This window comes from Erythrolamprus reginae, chromosome 1 (genome assembly GCF_031021105.1).
Source record: "Erythrolamprus reginae isolate rEryReg1 chromosome 1, rEryReg1.hap1, whole genome shotgun sequence".
NCBI lineage: Eukaryota > Metazoa > Chordata > Lepidosauria > Squamata > Dipsadidae > Erythrolamprus > Erythrolamprus reginae.
Genome location: NC_091950.1, coordinates 155,612,415 through 155,630,704, shown reverse-complemented (window position 1 = coordinate 155,630,704; position 18,290 = coordinate 155,612,415). Strand labels below are relative to the sequence as shown.

At 38.1% G+C, this 18,290-nt stretch overlaps 1 protein-coding gene across 3 annotated transcripts in view; it reads right to left on the bottom strand.

Annotated features, from left to right (window-relative positions):
- Window positions 1-17,085, bottom strand: part of PTPN4 (protein tyrosine phosphatase non-receptor type 4) — a 136,952-nt gene extending 119,867 nt beyond the window's left edge. The window contains exon 1 of one of the 3 annotated variants that reach the window (XM_070730088.1): window positions 16,215-17,085. The gene's annotated coding sequence lies outside the window, so the exon portion shown is untranslated. Of the gene's footprint in view, window positions 1-13,633; window positions 13,709-16,214 lie in introns of those variants that run through there. The other 2 variants (XM_070730070.1, XM_070730077.1) reach the window with 2 other exon arrangements.
- Window positions 17,086-18,290: the final 1,205 nt, after the last annotated feature.

Below are 18,290 nucleotides of genomic sequence, written 5' to 3'. Positions count from 1 at the left end.
CGATTCTGCAATTTCACTTATGCTCCCTTCGCTGGGAAACCCCAACTCCGGACTTCCGTTGCCAATGAAGCACCTGTTTTTGTGCTGCTGGAATTCCCCTACAGCATTGTAAAAACACAGAAGTCCAGAGGTGGGGTTTCCCATGGAGGGGAGCCTCAGGGGAATCCCAGCAGTGCAAAAACGGACGCTTCGGCTGGCAAAAGGGGTGAATTTTGGGCTTGCACGCATTAATCGCTTTTCCATTGATTCCTATGGGAAACATTGTTTCGTCTTACAAACTTTTCACCTTAAGAACCTCATCCCGGAACCAATTAAGTTTGTAAGACAAGGTATCACTGTATATACACACCAAATATCAGTACAATACCATTTGCTTCATTCTTTTTATTTACTTTCATAAAATTAACTAAATGTGGACTATTTCAAGATAAAATAGGTTCCCTCCAACTTACCATTAGAAGTATAATCTGACATATGTTAAAATGGGTTAAGAATTTTGGGCATAATATAAGAGGACATATGGCAGAACATATGGTTGAAAGGAATGAAAATTATATTATAACTTAAAAGAAAATGCTGGTAAAATGTTATAATATTGGTACATGATTCCCAAATAATTATCCAGAATGTATAAAAGTGCCTCAAATCTATAATGATGATGTGGATAACACGAATAATAATTTAACCTTGCCTACTGGATTTGTAAAAAAAAAAAGAAAAACAGGAGATTTGGGATTCAAATACATACAGTGATATCAAAAATGTTAATGGCCACATGTAACTAAAACCCAGGGGTGGCTTCCTCCCAGTTTGGACCAGTTCACTCAAACAGGTAGCAACCTTCTTGTGATATCACAATGACATCACTGAACCAAATCAGTTGGTGCCGGTCTATGGGTGCTGCTATCTTTTTAAAAAAACGATTTTTTAATTTATTTTTCTTCTGAGCATGCGCAGAACCAAATTTCTGGCACTGTGTCTGTAGTTGCCATTTTGTTTTGGTGTTTTTTAAAAATAATTTTGGAGGGGTTTTTGTATTGCCCACAAAAATGCAGCCACACGGCGCTGAAGGAAGCGAACCAGCAGCGAGTTAAGTTGGAACCCATCCCTGCTGAAACCATTTTTTTCCTTTGCTGGAACTAATGGATACACAATAAGAAAATAATTATGGAATATTGTTTTTATGTGTGATAGGAGCTGTTGGACTATTACATGCACAAAAATGGAAAAACTCTGAAATACCAACAGAAGACAATGTTGAAGATAACATAATAAGCAGAGATGGGAAAACTGACTAATCTGATTTGGAAAAAGGACAACAACTTCATTCATTAGTAACTAGCACCCCCTTATAGGCTTTTTGTTGAAAAAAAGAAAAATGAACTGGTGATTTATAAGTCTGATTATTTTAAAAGGTAAATTATGGAAAGAAGTAAATTATGATGTATTTTTAGAGGGACAGGCTAAATGTGTTTATAACTTTGAAAATATTGGAAACAACTTTTTTATAATCTTTTATCTTTTCTTTACCTATGCGTTCTTCATCTAATTTACACAGCAACATCTCACAAATAAGTGGTTATGGACGGTGTACAACAAAACCAAAATAATATCTAGAATAATTATTATTTAGAAAATGCAAGCAGGGCTAAAACAAATAGTAGACAAAGGAATGCTAATAATAATAGAGCCAGCTCACTTTTCCACCTGTCCTTGAGCTCCCTAGGCTTTTTGGCATAACCAGGTCTTGAGAAAGCTTCAGAAGCTCAGAAGAGATGCATCCATCCTCCTGTCAGAGGGAGATGATTCTACAATATGGGGACTATAGCAAAGAAGATCCACCATATGTACAACACCATGTGTTGTTCATCTGAGGTTCTAGTTACCTACTTTTAGTAGTTCTCTCTAAGGACTAGACAATTTTTACTATGTCCTGATATATAAAACCACAGAACTCAATGATACAGTAGTCCCTCGCAATACCGCGCTTCACCTACTGCGGCTTCACTTCATCGTGGGTTTCTGAGGAAGTCGATCGGCAGATTTAAACAGCCCGCCGAACTCGATCGGCAGGTTTTTTTTTTTAAAAAAAATATATATCTAAAATTGTAAATACTGTATTTAAATACTGTATCTAAAATAAATACTGTGTGGGAAGGGTTTATAAACACTTAAAACAATGAAAACTTACCAAACAATTACAATATAAATACTTAAATAAGTACTATAAGTCGATAAATTCCCCATCGCGGATTTCACCTATCGCGGCCAGGTCTGGAACGTAACACCAGCGATAGGTGAGGGACTACTGTAATGTACTTTCTTCTTCACATGACTGTAACTGTGTGGGAAACTGAACGTGTAACAGTTGGGTGGGTCAAGCAGATGAAATCAGGGACAGTGGTCCCTCAAATAATCTGGTACCATGCCATGCAGACCTTTACAAGTTAACACTAACAACTTGAATTAGACCCAGAAACAAACTGGTTCATACAGCTCATGAAGTAGAGATATAACATCTGGTACAGTGGTTAGAATGCAGTAGAGCAGTCTACTTTTGCAGGCTACTTTTTCTGACTGCCGGCTGACTGCAATTTGGCAGATCAAATCTCAAGATTGACTCAAATGAGAAGCCAAATTGTTGAGGGAAGTATGCGGACTTTGTAAACTGCTTAGAGGGCTGTGAAACACTGCAAAGCGGTGTATGAGTCTAAGTGCTATTGCTATTGCAATGTGTTCTACCAGCAACACACATAACTACATGTGTTCCTACAATTTGCAGTAGGTGAAGTAGGTGGATATTCCTCAAGGGCAATTTCATTTGGAAGGCATTGCAATAATCCAACTGGAAAGGACCCAGGGCATCAGCGACCATGAGCAGGGTACAACAGGTAGCATAATTAAAGGCTCTTCTAGCCATGATTGATATCTGCTTTTTCAGGAGTGATGAGTCCAGGAGGACCCCAGATTATGCACAGGGTTGATTTCGGGCAATAAAACTTCATCCTCTCACTTACAAGATGATAAGAGCAACATCAACATAAGGCAATCTATTGTTAATGACTACAGTTTATTACAAAACATAGCTATCAAACCAACTTCACCTTTAAGAAATGCTACACAATTTTCCATACCTAAAAACTGAATTATAAACAGACAATATGAGGAGTAGACATTTGTAAAACTTAAATATTGGTTTCAGTAACTTTAAGCAATTGTTAATTCTCACCCAAGAATTTACTACTGTTTCCCTGAAAATAAGACTAGTGTGTTTTTTGTGTGTATGCCTAATTTAAGCCCTACCCCACAAATAAGCCCTACTTAAGCGCCTGTGCAGCTAGCCGGCTGCCCATTCTGTCTGGTTGCTTGCAGTACTGCCGATGTGAGAATAAGTGAGGTGAGGGAGGGTGGAGCTGTGTCACATGCACACCAACTTACCTCAGGGCCCCGCAGCCAGGCCATCCATGCACCGACAACTGCCTCATGGCAGCAGCACCAGTAGCCATGTTTAACAGGAGTCTACACCAGAGCAGGAGACTGAGAAACATGCTGGTGCCACTGCCGCGAGATGGGGGTAGTGGTGGAGCTGCTCAGGGCCCCCGCAGCCAGGCTATCCATGCCTCAACAAGTGCCTCGCATTGCGGCCGCAGCACCAGTACATCTCTTGGCCTCCTGCTTCAGTGTCGCGCCAGTGCTGGAAGAAGTGGGATGGTACCATGAGGCAAGGTAGATGTCCACCCCCCCCCCCCCCCACCTTGCAGAAGTGGCACTCAAAAGAAACAAGACATCCCCCCAAAATAAGCCCTAGTGCTTATTTCGGAGGCCAAAAGAAAATATGACCGGGTCTTATTTTCAGGGAAGCATGGCAATGTGCAATTTGCACCAGTTATTTTATACCAAAAATTTGTGAAAAATGCCAAGATTTCTTCCCATTAAAACCACTCACATATTTTCTTACTAAAACCTCTTCATCTTTACTCATACATTTACCATGGTTATTCTAGTTGTGCATCCTGTCTCCAACTTCCAAACCTGCAATAGTTGATACTTTTATTATGGCTTTAAATAGACCATCAACATGTCGTGCAAAATGAAAATGAGCTACCCAATATCAGAAGCAAAGTTAGAGGTGTTACATTGTGTTGAAGCGGAACTGCATCTTCAGTCCTAAGATGAGCTTTTAACATGGGCAAAATTATGGTGCACAATATTATAAATGCTAATTCTTATGCTTTGATGTATTCTACCTCTTTATCTGCCAGATATCCATGAGCATTTTAAAAAAAAAACAGCAAAATTGGTACAATTATTTCACTGCACACACAAGATGAGACAAGAAAGCAAAGATGGTTGAGTAACATAGTGCTTAAGAATAAATGTATGAGAATATTTACATTTGTGTTATAAGATTTTATACCATGCTCTGCACCCTCTTTTTTCCACTGGTTTAACATTTTGCTAGGGAAATTGGTAATTTTTGTATAAATGTACAACCAAAGATTTAAAATAATCAATAAGCATATCAGTAAAACTTTCACAAGAGACAAAACTATTATATAGTACATACTTGTACTTGCGGACTATGCCACCATTTATCCACACATATCCATTATTTTAGTCAATTACTTACTATGCATTATATTCCATGAAATAAACAGTCTTAGTAAACTTAGGTATTTTGGGTGATACTATCAGAAAGAATGGTCCAAAATGTTTCACCTCTTTTTTTTTTTTGGTATGCAGGAGAATTATGGATGAAAATGGAAACAGGTGGATTTTGGAAATCATTACTGCAATCCCACCTTTAACCCTCCCCTTCCCAAAATGAAGTCATTTTTTTTTTCTTTCAGCACAATTTCTAATTTTTCAGAGGGTTGGGATTATTTTAAATGTAAGAAAAAGAGGATTTACCTTCCAGGAGAACTCCCATTCACTTCTCCACCCTTAAGGCCTACCAAAAGCAAGGGCTATTGAGAAATTAACATGGGAACAGGAAGAGGCTTTCCACCTTTTCCCACATATATTTCTGAAGAAAGATTGTGTCAGAATTTCGAGGTGTGCCTCATATAGTGGTTTCTTGAGTGCCTTGATATTAAAATATAGACTAGGAATCTGAGGATTGATCTTGATTAGGGAAGGGGCAACTGAGCCCTTTAACATCCTTCAACAGTTCCATGAAAAGCATTTGAGCCGATCTGCATATCAGGTGTTTTAGCTAATGTTTGAGCTGAGGATCACAAAAACATTGTCCAATGAATATACTGTAGGAGATCCTAGAATAAATCCCCCCACCTCCAGATGGCAAAAGATTTCACCAGTGAAACAAAATGAAATGAAATCTATTAAGCAATGAAATGAAATAAGGTAAAGGGGGAAGAGATGATTTTCATAATACATTCAGCCTGCAGCAACATTTACTTATGTTACTTTGTAGAAATTTCCAACTATCTGGAAAAAAAATTCAAAACAACTTTTCAAACTAAAATCGTTTCTCCCTCTTCTTTGATTGAAGAAGTATCCAGTGGGATACTTTAAAATCATCCATAAGTAGTCCAGATTGAATCCAGTGACTGGCCTTTTAAAAGCTATTATTTATTGCAAAATTGCTTATCAAATTAAATATAATTTATTGGATGTACATAATATGATAAGCTACATTATGACTTAGTGTGATGTGTGAACTAGTCAATGGGTTGGAGCAGGGGTCCTCAAACCTTTTAAACAGAGGGCCAATTCAGACTGTTGAGGGGCCAGACCGGCTAGGTGGGCCTGGTTAGGTTACATGACTATGTGGGTGTGGCCAATTTAACAGTCCATTAAACAATGCACACAAATTAAACTTTAATTTATTTTGTTCCTCAGGGTGTTTTATCTTTTTTATTGATTGATTTTTCAAATTTTTAGGCTGCTCTTCTAGCAGATTCAAGGCAGCTTATAGCAATAAAATAGTAACTAAGATTAAAATACTACTATACAATGAATAAAAACAAGTAAAAATTAAAACCCAGTATAAATAACATTCAGTCATCCCTCATTCATACTACTGGCCTGCTGGCATGAGGTTTTTAACACCTTTTGAAAGGCGAGGAGAGTGGAGCGGTATTTGCTTTTATTCACATTTTGCTCTTTTCCTTGACTTTTCTTTTTACTAATCATTTTTTCGGATGTTTAGGAGTCTAGTGGTCCACTTCAGGAAACTCAGTTTTTTAGCAATTCTTCTCAGCCCCAAGGATTTTGAGAAATCTCTGTCTCTGTCCTTTTTTCTCTTTCTCTCTCTCTCTCTCTCTCTTTCTTCTAGAGGTGGGGGAGGTAAAAAACCAGGAAGTTTTTGCCAGTTTTTTTGCTTCCCGGGGCATTTGTGTGCCCCATTTTTCACTTCCCCTGCCTTCAGCAGCATTTTGCAGGCCAGAAACGGGTGAAAATGGCCCTTTTTTTGGACCAAAAGCAAGCTGAATTTGTCCAGGTTTTTTGGCCTACTGCTGTGTCTGTGGGCCCATTTTTCACTTCTCCCACTCACACAGCATCCTGCAGGCCAAAAACGGGTGAAACGCCAGGGGTTTTTTGAGGAAAAAGGTGAGTCATTTTCACACTTTTTTTGGCCTCCTGGGGCGTCTATAAGCCTCATTTTTCACCCCGGCAGCATTCGGGAGGACAAAATTTGTTGGCCTTACCTTAACAGGTTGTTCGCAAAGATAGATTCTGTGCTTGACCGAAGGGTAGATGGGGCGATGTGGGCAGGGTAGCCTCATGGTTGGCCTCCTCCAGGTCTCGTCGACTAAGCAATGTAGGTTGGCAGGACCACGAGGGAGGGCCTTCTCTGTGGCTGCCCTGGCTCTATGGAACCAACTTCCCCCCAATGTCCATACTACTCCCACCCTACTGGCCGTATAAGGCTACAAAGACCTGGCTCTGCCAACAAGCCTGGGGGCTATGAATTGTACATCTTTCATGGCCAAAATGTATGAATGGTTTGTATGTATGCCATTATGCCCCTTTTATAATAAATGGGTTTTATTATGGGGTTTAGTTTTTAGATATTATATTCAATTTCTTTTATTGCTTTGTACCTTTTTATATTGTATTATTGTTTTGTAAGCCGCCTTGAGTCCTTCGGGATTGGGCGGCATAGAAGGCGAATGAATGAATGAATGAATGAATGAATGGTCTTGTGCGGGTTGGATTAATGGCTTTGATAGGCTGCATGCGGCTCACAGTTTGAGGACCCATAGGTTGGAGCATCTTACAAAAGAAGAACTGCTGGTTAAGCCATTCTAGTTTGAAATTCAGCAGTTATGAAATACTGTACTGTATCTTCCCCGTTCCTGAATTTACAAAAAGAGGAATCACATTATGACACTGAATGTCAACAGACAAATATCTTCACCCAAAGCATTATTAACTATTGTAAAGTAGTAGTGAATTCCTTTATCATTAATATGAGATGCAATGAGGAACATTTAAATCTGTGGTGTCAAACTCAAGGCCTAGGAGCCAAATCCGGCCCACAGGGTACTTAGATCTGACCCATGGGACTGCCCTGGAAACAGCAAAGGATCGGCCCACAGTGCTTCTGCCAGCAAAAACGCAGCTCAAGAGGCCACTGGAAGAGGACTGCAGGAAGCTGTTGCAGCCAAAAATGGAGCGTGGGGGCCCATTTTCACTGGCACAGTACTCAGGTCACCACAGGATCCCCCAACATGAGTGATGTTGAGCTGGCCACTCCCACATCACCCACACCCACACCCACACCAACCGCTTGTGGTCAAACACACCCCTGATGTGTCCATAAATTAAATCAAGTTTGAAACTCCTGACTTAGATGGATTACACTACAGGAAGCCCTCAACTGATGACCACTCCTCAGTCCAAAGTTTCCATTGCTAAGCAAGACAGTTGTTAAAGAGTTTTGCCTCATTTTACAACCTTTTTGCCGCAGTTATTAAGTGAATTGTACAAATCTGGTGTCCTCATTGACTTTACTTCTTGGAAGCCATCCGGGAAGGTTGCAAATGGTGATCAGATGACCCCAGGGCAGCACAACTATCATAAATACATGCCAGTTCCCAAGTGCCCGAATTTTGATCAAGCGATTCTGGGGATGCTGAAATGGCAATAAGTGTGAAAATATTTTTTTCAGTAGCCTTTGTAACTTCAGTCACAAAACAAATGATTGTAAGTTGATGACTACCTATATTATTCTACAACAAGCTAATACAGGGGTGTCAAACTTGCGAGCCACGGGCCAGATACATCACGGGCTGGCTCTATCCCCACCAGTTTAGTGAAGAGGAAAAAATATCCCGATACACTACATGACGTTGTTGTGATGCCAGATCTTGACACCTCTGAACTCATTCATAGGTACCTAACTCAAAACAAGGATATTTCTATAACCACATAGCTATCAAATGAGTCCAGAAAAGTGAGGAAGGTACAGCAGGTGGGCCAAGACCAAATTTGAAGTACCTTTCCCACTTTGAAGACAAACACTGCACACCTTTAAACACTGATACTCAGTTCTGTTGTATATTTAATTTTTGAAAACATTTTCACATTTTAATATTTAATTCAGCAATAATTGTTAACCAATCAAACAGACAATCTATATGCCACTTCTTTAAAGCTGTTAAGAGTTATTGAGACAGTCAGTTTTGGCACATTAAATTTGCTACTCACATTGACAACTGGAATCAATGAGACACAATCAGTACCGGTAGTTTAGAAAAGACTACTGCAGCTATAATGTCATCAAATTTAGTCAAGAGACAGGCAACAGCTGAATTATGAAGCAAAAGTTTTATTTATTTATTCTTCAAATTTATATAGCTGCCCATCTCATCAAACAACTGATCAGTTGTAATTTCTTACCTTTACCATTCCTGTTATACCTTGACTACTTGCAACATTATCCTTCTATAAATAATGTTATAGCAGTTTGGTTAAAAGCAGTATGATTGGTGGCTTTCTATTACTGTACTTTACAAGCAGTGATGGTACCAGAATGCACATGGCACAAAAGAAAGAACAGTTGTTAGATTCCAAAGAAAGATGTGCTTGTTCACTAATGTTTATAGTGTGGATAATAGGTGGCACAGAAAGTCATACTGAAAGCTTATGATTAGTCAATTTGAAAATAAAAAGACCTAAGATAAAAAAAGGAACCCAATTCAGTAACACTTAGGAAGATATTTCATGCCTTCTTTAACAAATTGTTAAAATGTACGTAAGTTATATATACTGTACAAGTTTTCTTCCAGACATGCTACTTTTTAATATCACAATAGTATCTTGCTAATGCCAGATACAACCATTTTTCTTAACCATTTATCATAGCACTCCTAACTCTGCAAAAATTCAGCTCAGTAATTCAAGATCAAATGTCTGCAAAACCTCCTCCCTTTTAGAAAGAAAACTTGCCTTCTTTTAAATCAATTAGTCACTGATGCAGATTAATTTTTAATACCAAGTCTTTTTCAATAGCCCACTATTAGTTATAGTTGTCACATTAAAACAGTTTATCTGGATTCTGCAAACAAAAGGATGGTCAAGCCAAAGGATTTATGCAATCCATAAAGGACATTTGTGGTATATCTTTTGTGCTAACTATAATCCCAATATAACAGCCAAAGAGTAAAATAAAATGGGATCATTAGAAGGGAGATTTAATTATCCAGCAACATCAACACAACAGACATTACTGAAGGGGACTGAATCCTCCATGTTTCTCTTTATACCATTCCCATTAACTATATTATTCCCCAACCAGCATATATAACAGCAGCTTAATAGAAAAGGGGGGAACGTAATTTCTGTGTTGGAAGAAAAAAATAGGCAATTTAAATGTTTTTGTAGATGTGATCCTATATATAACTTAGTGTTAACTGCACATGCAGAATTGTAGATCAAAAGATCAGTAAGTTATCTGTTAAAAAAAGGCATGGATGCATTGTTACCAAGGAAAAATCCAATAAAGAAATAAATTGTACATGTTTGTTAAATGTAATATACTACAGTTAGTCTTCAGCTTATAATCATTCATTTAGTGACCAAAGTTACAACAGCATTGAAAAAGTGATATATGACTGTTTTTCACACTTACAACCACTGCAGCATTCTCATGATTATATAATCAAAATTTAGATGGTTGACAAGTTGGCATGTTTATGAGGATTGCAGAGTCTAAGCTCATGGAATCATCTTTTGCAAACTTCTAACAAGCAAACTCAACAAGGAAGCCAGATTCATTTAACAACAATGTTACTAAACAACAGCAGTGATTCACTTATCAACTGTGGCAAGGTCATAAAATGGAACAAAATTCAACAACTGCCTTGCTTAGCAGCAGAAATTTTGGGCTGAATTGTGGGACTATTGTGGGACTACAACTGAGCCCTACAGGACTATCTGTACAATATGTATCAAAATCATTCTGTAGTACACACTAAAAATCACAAGACCAAAATTAAAATTAGATACATTAAAGTTAAAATTAGAAATAATCAACAACTAAAATGTATTTAAAACAATGTCTTATGGGTCCTTCTAGAAAGCTACAAAAAGGCCAAATCCTTCCAACACAGCACAGAATGATTTCCAGAAACTCAGAATGACTACAGAAAAATCTTGATTCCAAATTACCAGAAAACAAGCCATAGCAACTGTAGGAAAAACTCAAAGGTATGAAGAGGAGCATTATCATTGGATTCAATGCATATAAAATAAAAAAAGAAACCCAGCACTTTATAATTACCTTTAATTGAGTTTAGGTGTGGCAATTCCATTTACTGGCTTGCCACTATAATAGGAAATTGCAGCAGGTTCTAGCTTCCTTGTACATACAAGTTACATTTGTGGTGATTACATGTGTATAGCATAAAGCAAACTGCTAGTTTTCTCCTAAGGAGAGGATGCATACCAAATGTAACTGGAATAGTACTTTCCAACACTACCTGTTTCAGTGGTTGAGCAAAAAGACACACACACATCCTTTTTTTTCTTCAGGGAGCAAAAGAAACAAATCATGTCATATGTATTCAGAATCTATATACCTATGTTAGAACAATGCTGAATGAATGCATATTACAAAAATCAATTTTGTTTGTGTTTTGAAATATTTAAATGTATGGAAGTCAATGAGATGAAACTTTAGATGACAAACATATTAAAATGCATTCATTTACTTCAAATTTCAATCCAATCCAAAATAGTGCTACCAATATAACTCAATCATGTAATGTAATACAGTGTTCCCTCGATTTCCGCTGGGGATGCGTTCCGAGACTGCCCGCGAAAGTTGAATTTCCGCGAAGTAGGGATGGGGAAGTACATACACCATTTTTGGCTATGGACAGTATCACAAGCCTTCCCTTAACACTTTAAACCCCTAAATTACCATTTCCCATTCCCTTAACAACCATTTACTCACCATTATTACTGGTACTCACTATTGAATAAGACACTTAGTGATCCTGATATTTATAAACATAATTATTTATTAACAATAATCATTTTTTTTGTTATTTATTTGCAAAAATTATTATTTTGGTGATGACATATGACGTCATTGGGTGGGAAAAACCGTGGTATAGGGAAAAAAATGAAGTATTTTTTAATTAATATTTTTTGAAAAACCGTGGTATAGGCTATTCGCGAAGTTCAAACCCGCGAAAATCGAGGGAACACTGTATTGTACACTTTTTTCCCCATTTTCTTCTATTCTTTTATCTTGAGCTACAGTACACGAGCAAGTTACAAACAATATAGACAGACACAAGGATATGCCATTTTCTGAAAAAGTGGTCTACAGATCTAGTTGTGTGATACAGTTCTGTTGTAGTCCAGTTTTAATGTAATGCAGGCAAGGTATCTCCTGCTCGAAATCAGACTATTTTAAGAATTCTACAATAATCTGAAAGGACAAAATGCAACCCAAATAAACTCTGAAGAGTTCTTGTAATATTTAATCCTTCCAGTATCTTTTTGAAATATATCCAGGTCAAATAAAGATATTGTCATATTTAGATTCTTGAAACTAGTAAATTATGTTTTGAATCACACTAGTTCACACATCAAGTGTTGATTCAACTTCTTAGCCTGAAGTTGTCTGGATCTACAAGAAATGGGAACTAGGAAAGGGAATATACGCTTTTGTTATTCTGTGTAATCCACGTAATATTTTGCAGCATCACATACTGCACGTAATAGATGTAAAAAGAGATATATACAAAATACAAATACATCCTTTGCCTTTTTGGAAAAAAATAGATATTTTCAGAATAACTTTAAAGAAATATTTTTCTCCCAAAACTAAAGATTAGAAAAGATTGAACCTCAATTAAATTGCAAGTAAAAGTGCTTGTTACTAGTAATATTTCTCTAAAAGATCTTCAATTTGGCTTTAAAACCATAGCATTATTTAAACAAATACTTGTCATCATTTAATCTTATAGTGAGAGTAGCCTAAATCCACAAGGTAAAAGCAGTTCATTTCCATGCCTTTTCAATTGACTTGTTATCATATAAATGAAATACCTGTAGTTCTCTTCTCTTTGCCTTCCTTTCAACTTAATCTATATAAACAGGTAACTTGACACTGACACCTCCCATTTCATCCAATCCAATGCTTTTTGCTGTTACCTTTTCCAGCTCTAGTGCAGGAGAAAACTGAGCAGATTTACAGAATAACAAGAGATCACCACCACCACTTAATTAAACAGATGTGATAAGCCATACTATATAACAGGATGCAGAGAAACCTGTTTGCAGATGTGGATCACTGATTCTTAGCAAAACTAATTTCAATATGCTTATAGCATGTTTTCAATAAAAGCAGAACATGACAATACATTTGTACAACAAATCTTTCCCAAATGTTAATAGCATGACGTGCCAAAAGAACCTTTAACCAAAATGAAATCAAGAGTTAAAACAAGTAGAACACATTATTAAGTCAAACTCCATCCATACAGTTTTCTTAGCAACTTAATGGAAGTGATCTACCATTTCTTCCAAGATTTTTTTTAAAATTGTCAATCTTGTCATCCATCAACTATGAAATAATCGGAGAGCACCCATCCACATATTAAAAGTCGACTCTGCTTAGCTTCCAAGATCACATTAGATTGCTGCCAGTCACTGAGTCAAAAAAGTATAATTTAACTAAGTGACTTCCTCCAGAGCATACAACTTGTAATGTAGCTTCCAATGAAACATCCTAAATATGTTTTATTATTAAAATGACTGGTATAATGTATACTTTGAATTTATCCCATAAAATGTATTGAGAAAAAATGTATTAAATATAAAATTAAAAATAATGAATACAAGTGTAAAAGCAGTGCAGTTATCTGGATTCAAAAGTAAAAATGCAATTCAGGGTATCCATTAAATCACATGTAGCAGAAACATTTTGAACGAATGCCTTTTCCTGGGTTTGTCTGCAGCTGAAGAAAGCAATTGCATGCCCGATAGTTGCTTCTTGCATGCCCATTTGTAAGCACTGAGACACATTGTACATTTTGAATCCAGATCCATGCAGAGCCTAGCAAAAATTACGATAGGGTTAATATACAGCAGTTTGATATAGTGCTTAAGGTGCTGGCCTAGAAATGAAGAGACTGAGTTCTAATCTTGCCTTAGGCATGAAACTGGGTGTCCTTGGGCCAGTCATTTATTCTCATCCCAACACATCTCAAAGGGTTATTGTTGTTGGGAAAATAAGAGGAGGAAGGAGTATTATGCAGGTTCACTACCTTGAATTTCTTATAAAGTAATAAAAGTGAGATAAAAATCAAATAAACATAAACATATATTTATATAATGTGATTATATTGATAAAGCTATATCATATACCAAGGTTAATGTATATATAAAAAGTGGTGCAAAACTGAATGAGTTGTCTGATTGGTTTTAATGTTTATGGGATTTTAGTAGTAATTTTTAATTATTAGATTTGTTGTCGTATAGTTTTTTTGTATTCTATGAGCTGCCCCGAGTCTTCGGAGAAGAGCGGCATACAAATCTAATTAATAAATAATAATAATAATAATAATAATAATAATAATAATAATAGTAATAACTAAATTGCAGTAACTTCATGTGCTTTCTCTTTGAGGGGAATACAACCTCCATCAACAACATCCAAATATGGCCAAGGAGTTTGAGAACTGTAGTCCAAAACATATGATGGGTATAATTTATTGACTTCCTAGTATAGACTGAAAATTTTGTAAACGCCTCAAGATACAAATATATTCCTTCCTTAGTTAATACAAAATTTAAAAAATTATAAGCTAAAAATATTAACTGTCTCTCTCTCTCACACACACACACACACACATACACAGTATATAATTTTATTATATACTGTATATATAAATAATATGGTTTTCAGTTAATATATGCAAACGATAGTTTTGGATTTTCAAAAATCAGAAAGCTGATACTGAAGTTACACTGTTTTACAATTTTGTTTCTGAAATTCAAATTACGCTACTTTTATAAATGACTATTACATGAGTATATCATTTTGATATTAGCAATATCTAAATTTAAAATTATAGCCCACATATAATCATTTTTCTTTCCAAGTGACAACATAGCATGGAATACATTCAGCAAGTACTGTATGTAAGCTAGGCATAGAAAGAATCCAGATAGATTAGAATTTTGATAATGGATTGGAATTTTGATAATAGGTTAGAAACAATTTTCTACATTAATACACAACCACAAATAAGCTAATATATCAGTAGAGTGGTCTAGTTTAATCTTAGTACTGTATTTAAGATTCTTTTCATGCTTTAAAGTTGCACATTGGAATCCCTACATAACATGTACTACCACTATTCCTTTCTATTTTTCTGAATGGCATTCTGAACCTCAGTTTCTAGCTTAATACAGATTTTCCTATGACAAAAGGAGAAAAGGTAGTTTTACATGAGGTATTCAGGTAGACTATCATCCCAAAGGTTTACTTTAGAATTGTAAAACAAAACTACAGAGGATCTTCCTTCATGATTTAACAACATTTTACTATGCTACATTGCCCATGCCGGTACGGAAGTGGTTGCTTTGAGATTGTGATACTGCCCCAATCAAATATCCTTGACAGAGGTAACTCAATATATACATATGCATCTCTTAAACAGGTAAAGTAATATAACCTTAGTTTCATTTTTAACTCTCAGAGTAGCTATAGGAAACATGCTTTAAGATAAAAGGCTAGGAGGGGCCTTTTCAATATTTTTAAAAACATTTCATCTATCTTAATTTGGCTCGGGGAAAAAATACAGTTCCGTTTTGGATTATAAATCATTTCCTATTACAGTACTTATTTCCCAAATATCTTTTTATCTCTGCAACTAAGTAATTCAATTGGGAGGCGAGGGGGACCTCAGCATGCCTGCAGGCGATCTAATTTTTTTTTTGTCGTTTCTTCACTCCCTCTAAAGAATAACGTAATCTTTGCTGCTGCTGCTGCTGCTCCGGCTAATATAATAGGACGCGACGCAACACCGCACGCTTCAGGACAGCCATTGGATTTTCGAAACGCATGTAATTTTTTGAGTTATGTCAGCCACTCTGCTAACTGCCGTGGCACAGCTTCGCAGGATAAGAAAAGGGGAGAATAAAATATAATAATTTTAAAAAGTCATGGGGGGATCTTTCGCCAGCAGACAAGACACCAGCTTATTACCCTAACCGCCCCTCTCCCCCCCCCAAATGTTTCTAGAGCAATTGGAACTAATAATCTTTGAAGGGACGTGGTGTTCCTCCAGGGTGGGGGTGTCCCAGGAAATTCCAAAATTTCCTGGGACACCAAGGCGAGCAATGTCGTCCCGGCCACTTCCAAGCCATCAACCAACCAACCTCAGGCACCTTTTCCGAGTTACCGTCCAACATCTATATGTTGGGGGGGGGGGGGGGGTTCAACCCAGAATTCACACTCAAGAACCCGAGCAATCCGCAGAGAGCGGAGTGGCGATTTGGCGGGTATCCTCTCCTCCACCTTTTAACTAAGTATAGAGAAACGACGTAATAATATTTCGGAGCAGTAGAGGGGGGGGGGGAGAGAGGGTGGCTGTGGGGAGTTTCTCCCACTTTAACCTGACAAGTTTCTTTTATAGATTAGATAGATGATAGATATAGATAAAGAGAGAGGGGGGGGGAAGAGAGAGATCTAAATATATTAAAAAGAAGAGATATTTCCTTACCTTCATATATAACAAGCCTCGTCCTTCCAGGGAACGGCAACGAAGCAATAAACCAACTCGAAAGCCGAAAGGTTATTTTTTTAAAAAAAAAGTGGAGGGGAGGAGGAATGGGGGGGTATCCCCCCCCCAAAAAAGGGCGAGTTCAAGCCCTCCGCTCAGTTCAGTTTAGTTCTTGTGCCCCCGCGCAACACCACCAGGCCGAAAGGAAGGGGGGTCTCCCGCAGCCGTTGCCCCCAGCGCCCCACTCTCCACTCAAGGCCCCCCCACATTCCTCCTGCAAGCAGAAAAAAGGCGAGGATGGAGGGAGGGAGGGGGGGAACAGGAGAGTCTTCCCGCCTCCCCAGCCACGGGGGGGGGACAAACCGAGCGAAGGTTATGCGTGTGTGTGTGGTGGTGGGGTGTTCGGTCGTCGCCTCCCTGAGGGAAAAGCACCCCTCCGTCTCTTACCCCACCCACCCCCAAGGAGGATTTCTTTCCTCTTCTCTCTCGCTTCCTTCGCCTGGAGCCGGAGGGTGAGGAAGGGGAGGGGGTGGAGAAGGCGGTAGCTATCCAGCAGGGCAATGCCTGTCTGCGCTGAGGAAAGAAGCTCGAAAGGGGGGGGGGCGAGGATTGGCAGCAATCGCGGGTGCTGGTGCTGCCGCCGCCTCCTCCTCTCGTCTTCCTCCCCTCCCCAGAGCCAGCCTCCCTCCCTCCTTCCTTTTTTTTTTCTTCCCCTTCCGCCTGCCCCTCAGACAGGCAGCAGCATAGCAACCAACATGGCAGCTGCGCATTCACCCAGTCGCGAGCAGACACGGAACGGGGGGGGAGGGAGGAAAGAGTGGGGAAACAGCTCTCGCGAGAGCTCCCGACTTTTCCACCGCCTCTTCCTCTCTTTTTTCCCCGCAGGACGCGCCTTCTTTCGCTGGGGGCCTGGTTTGCTTCGCCTTAGAGGTCCGCCGCGGTGATTGGACGTTGCTTTACCTGAAGCTCTACCCTTTCCTTTTTCTCGGGCCGGCTTATTGGTTGGCTAAGCACGTCTGTTATTGTTTGAAGAACTTAAAAAAAACCTACTCAGGCCCGAATTACATTTCGGGGCGCTCGGGATGGTTTTGTGGGGTTTTGGCATTTGGGGGGAGACCGTTGGTGGTGGGATAGAGAAAAGGGAGATTGAAGGCACTTGTATTGCAGAGCAGAAGGGACATCTGTTGGTATGTCTGGAGGGGGCGACTCTTCGAAAAACGTGTATTTGCTGGTCCGTGTGTATTACCTGTGTCTTCTTTGATGTTCGTTTCATCCTTGGATGGTAGTTAGGTGGGGGGGGGGGTGTTTCCAAATAGAAGTCTAAAAATTAGGAAAAGCAATTTAAATCTATCCATTCTAAAAAAAAAATAAAGTTTCGGCTTCAGTTGAGTTTCAAATCCACTGTATGTATTTGAATTCAATTTTTAATAGTTATTATATATGCCCATGATCGTTTCCTTTTAGGATTTAATGGATAAACAATGTTAAAAACAGCCTTGGAATACTATTTCACTATATGATTACAGCAGTGAGATTATGGAAATAAAAAGATCTGACTCTTCCCACTGGTTGGTGAAGTCACAAGATTTATTTTTTGAAAGGAATAATTTTTTTTATTAAATATTTTTTTTTTACTATCTACGTTCATTGATGGCTAGAAACCTCTTACAGACTTTTTTGCATGAACATGGAAAAAAATAACTTGTGGTGTATGGTTTTGATGATTAGACAGTTTAGAAGATTATACACAAAAATATGCAATGTAAATTGGGAGAGAGAAGTTGGAAAAACAGGTAGTCCTCTACTTACAAATACAATTGAGCCCAAAATTTATGTTACTAAGTGAGATATTTGTTAAATGTGTTTTGCCTCATTTTGTAACCTTTCTTGAAGCAGTTAACTGAATAATTGCAGTTATTAAGTTAGTAATAGGGTTGTTAAGTGGATCTGGCTTCCATATTGACTTTGCTTGTCAGAAACTGATTACATGACCACAGAAAATGACAACTGTCATAAATAGGAACCAGTTGCCAAGCATCTAAATTTTGATCTTGTGACCATGGGGATGCTGCAATG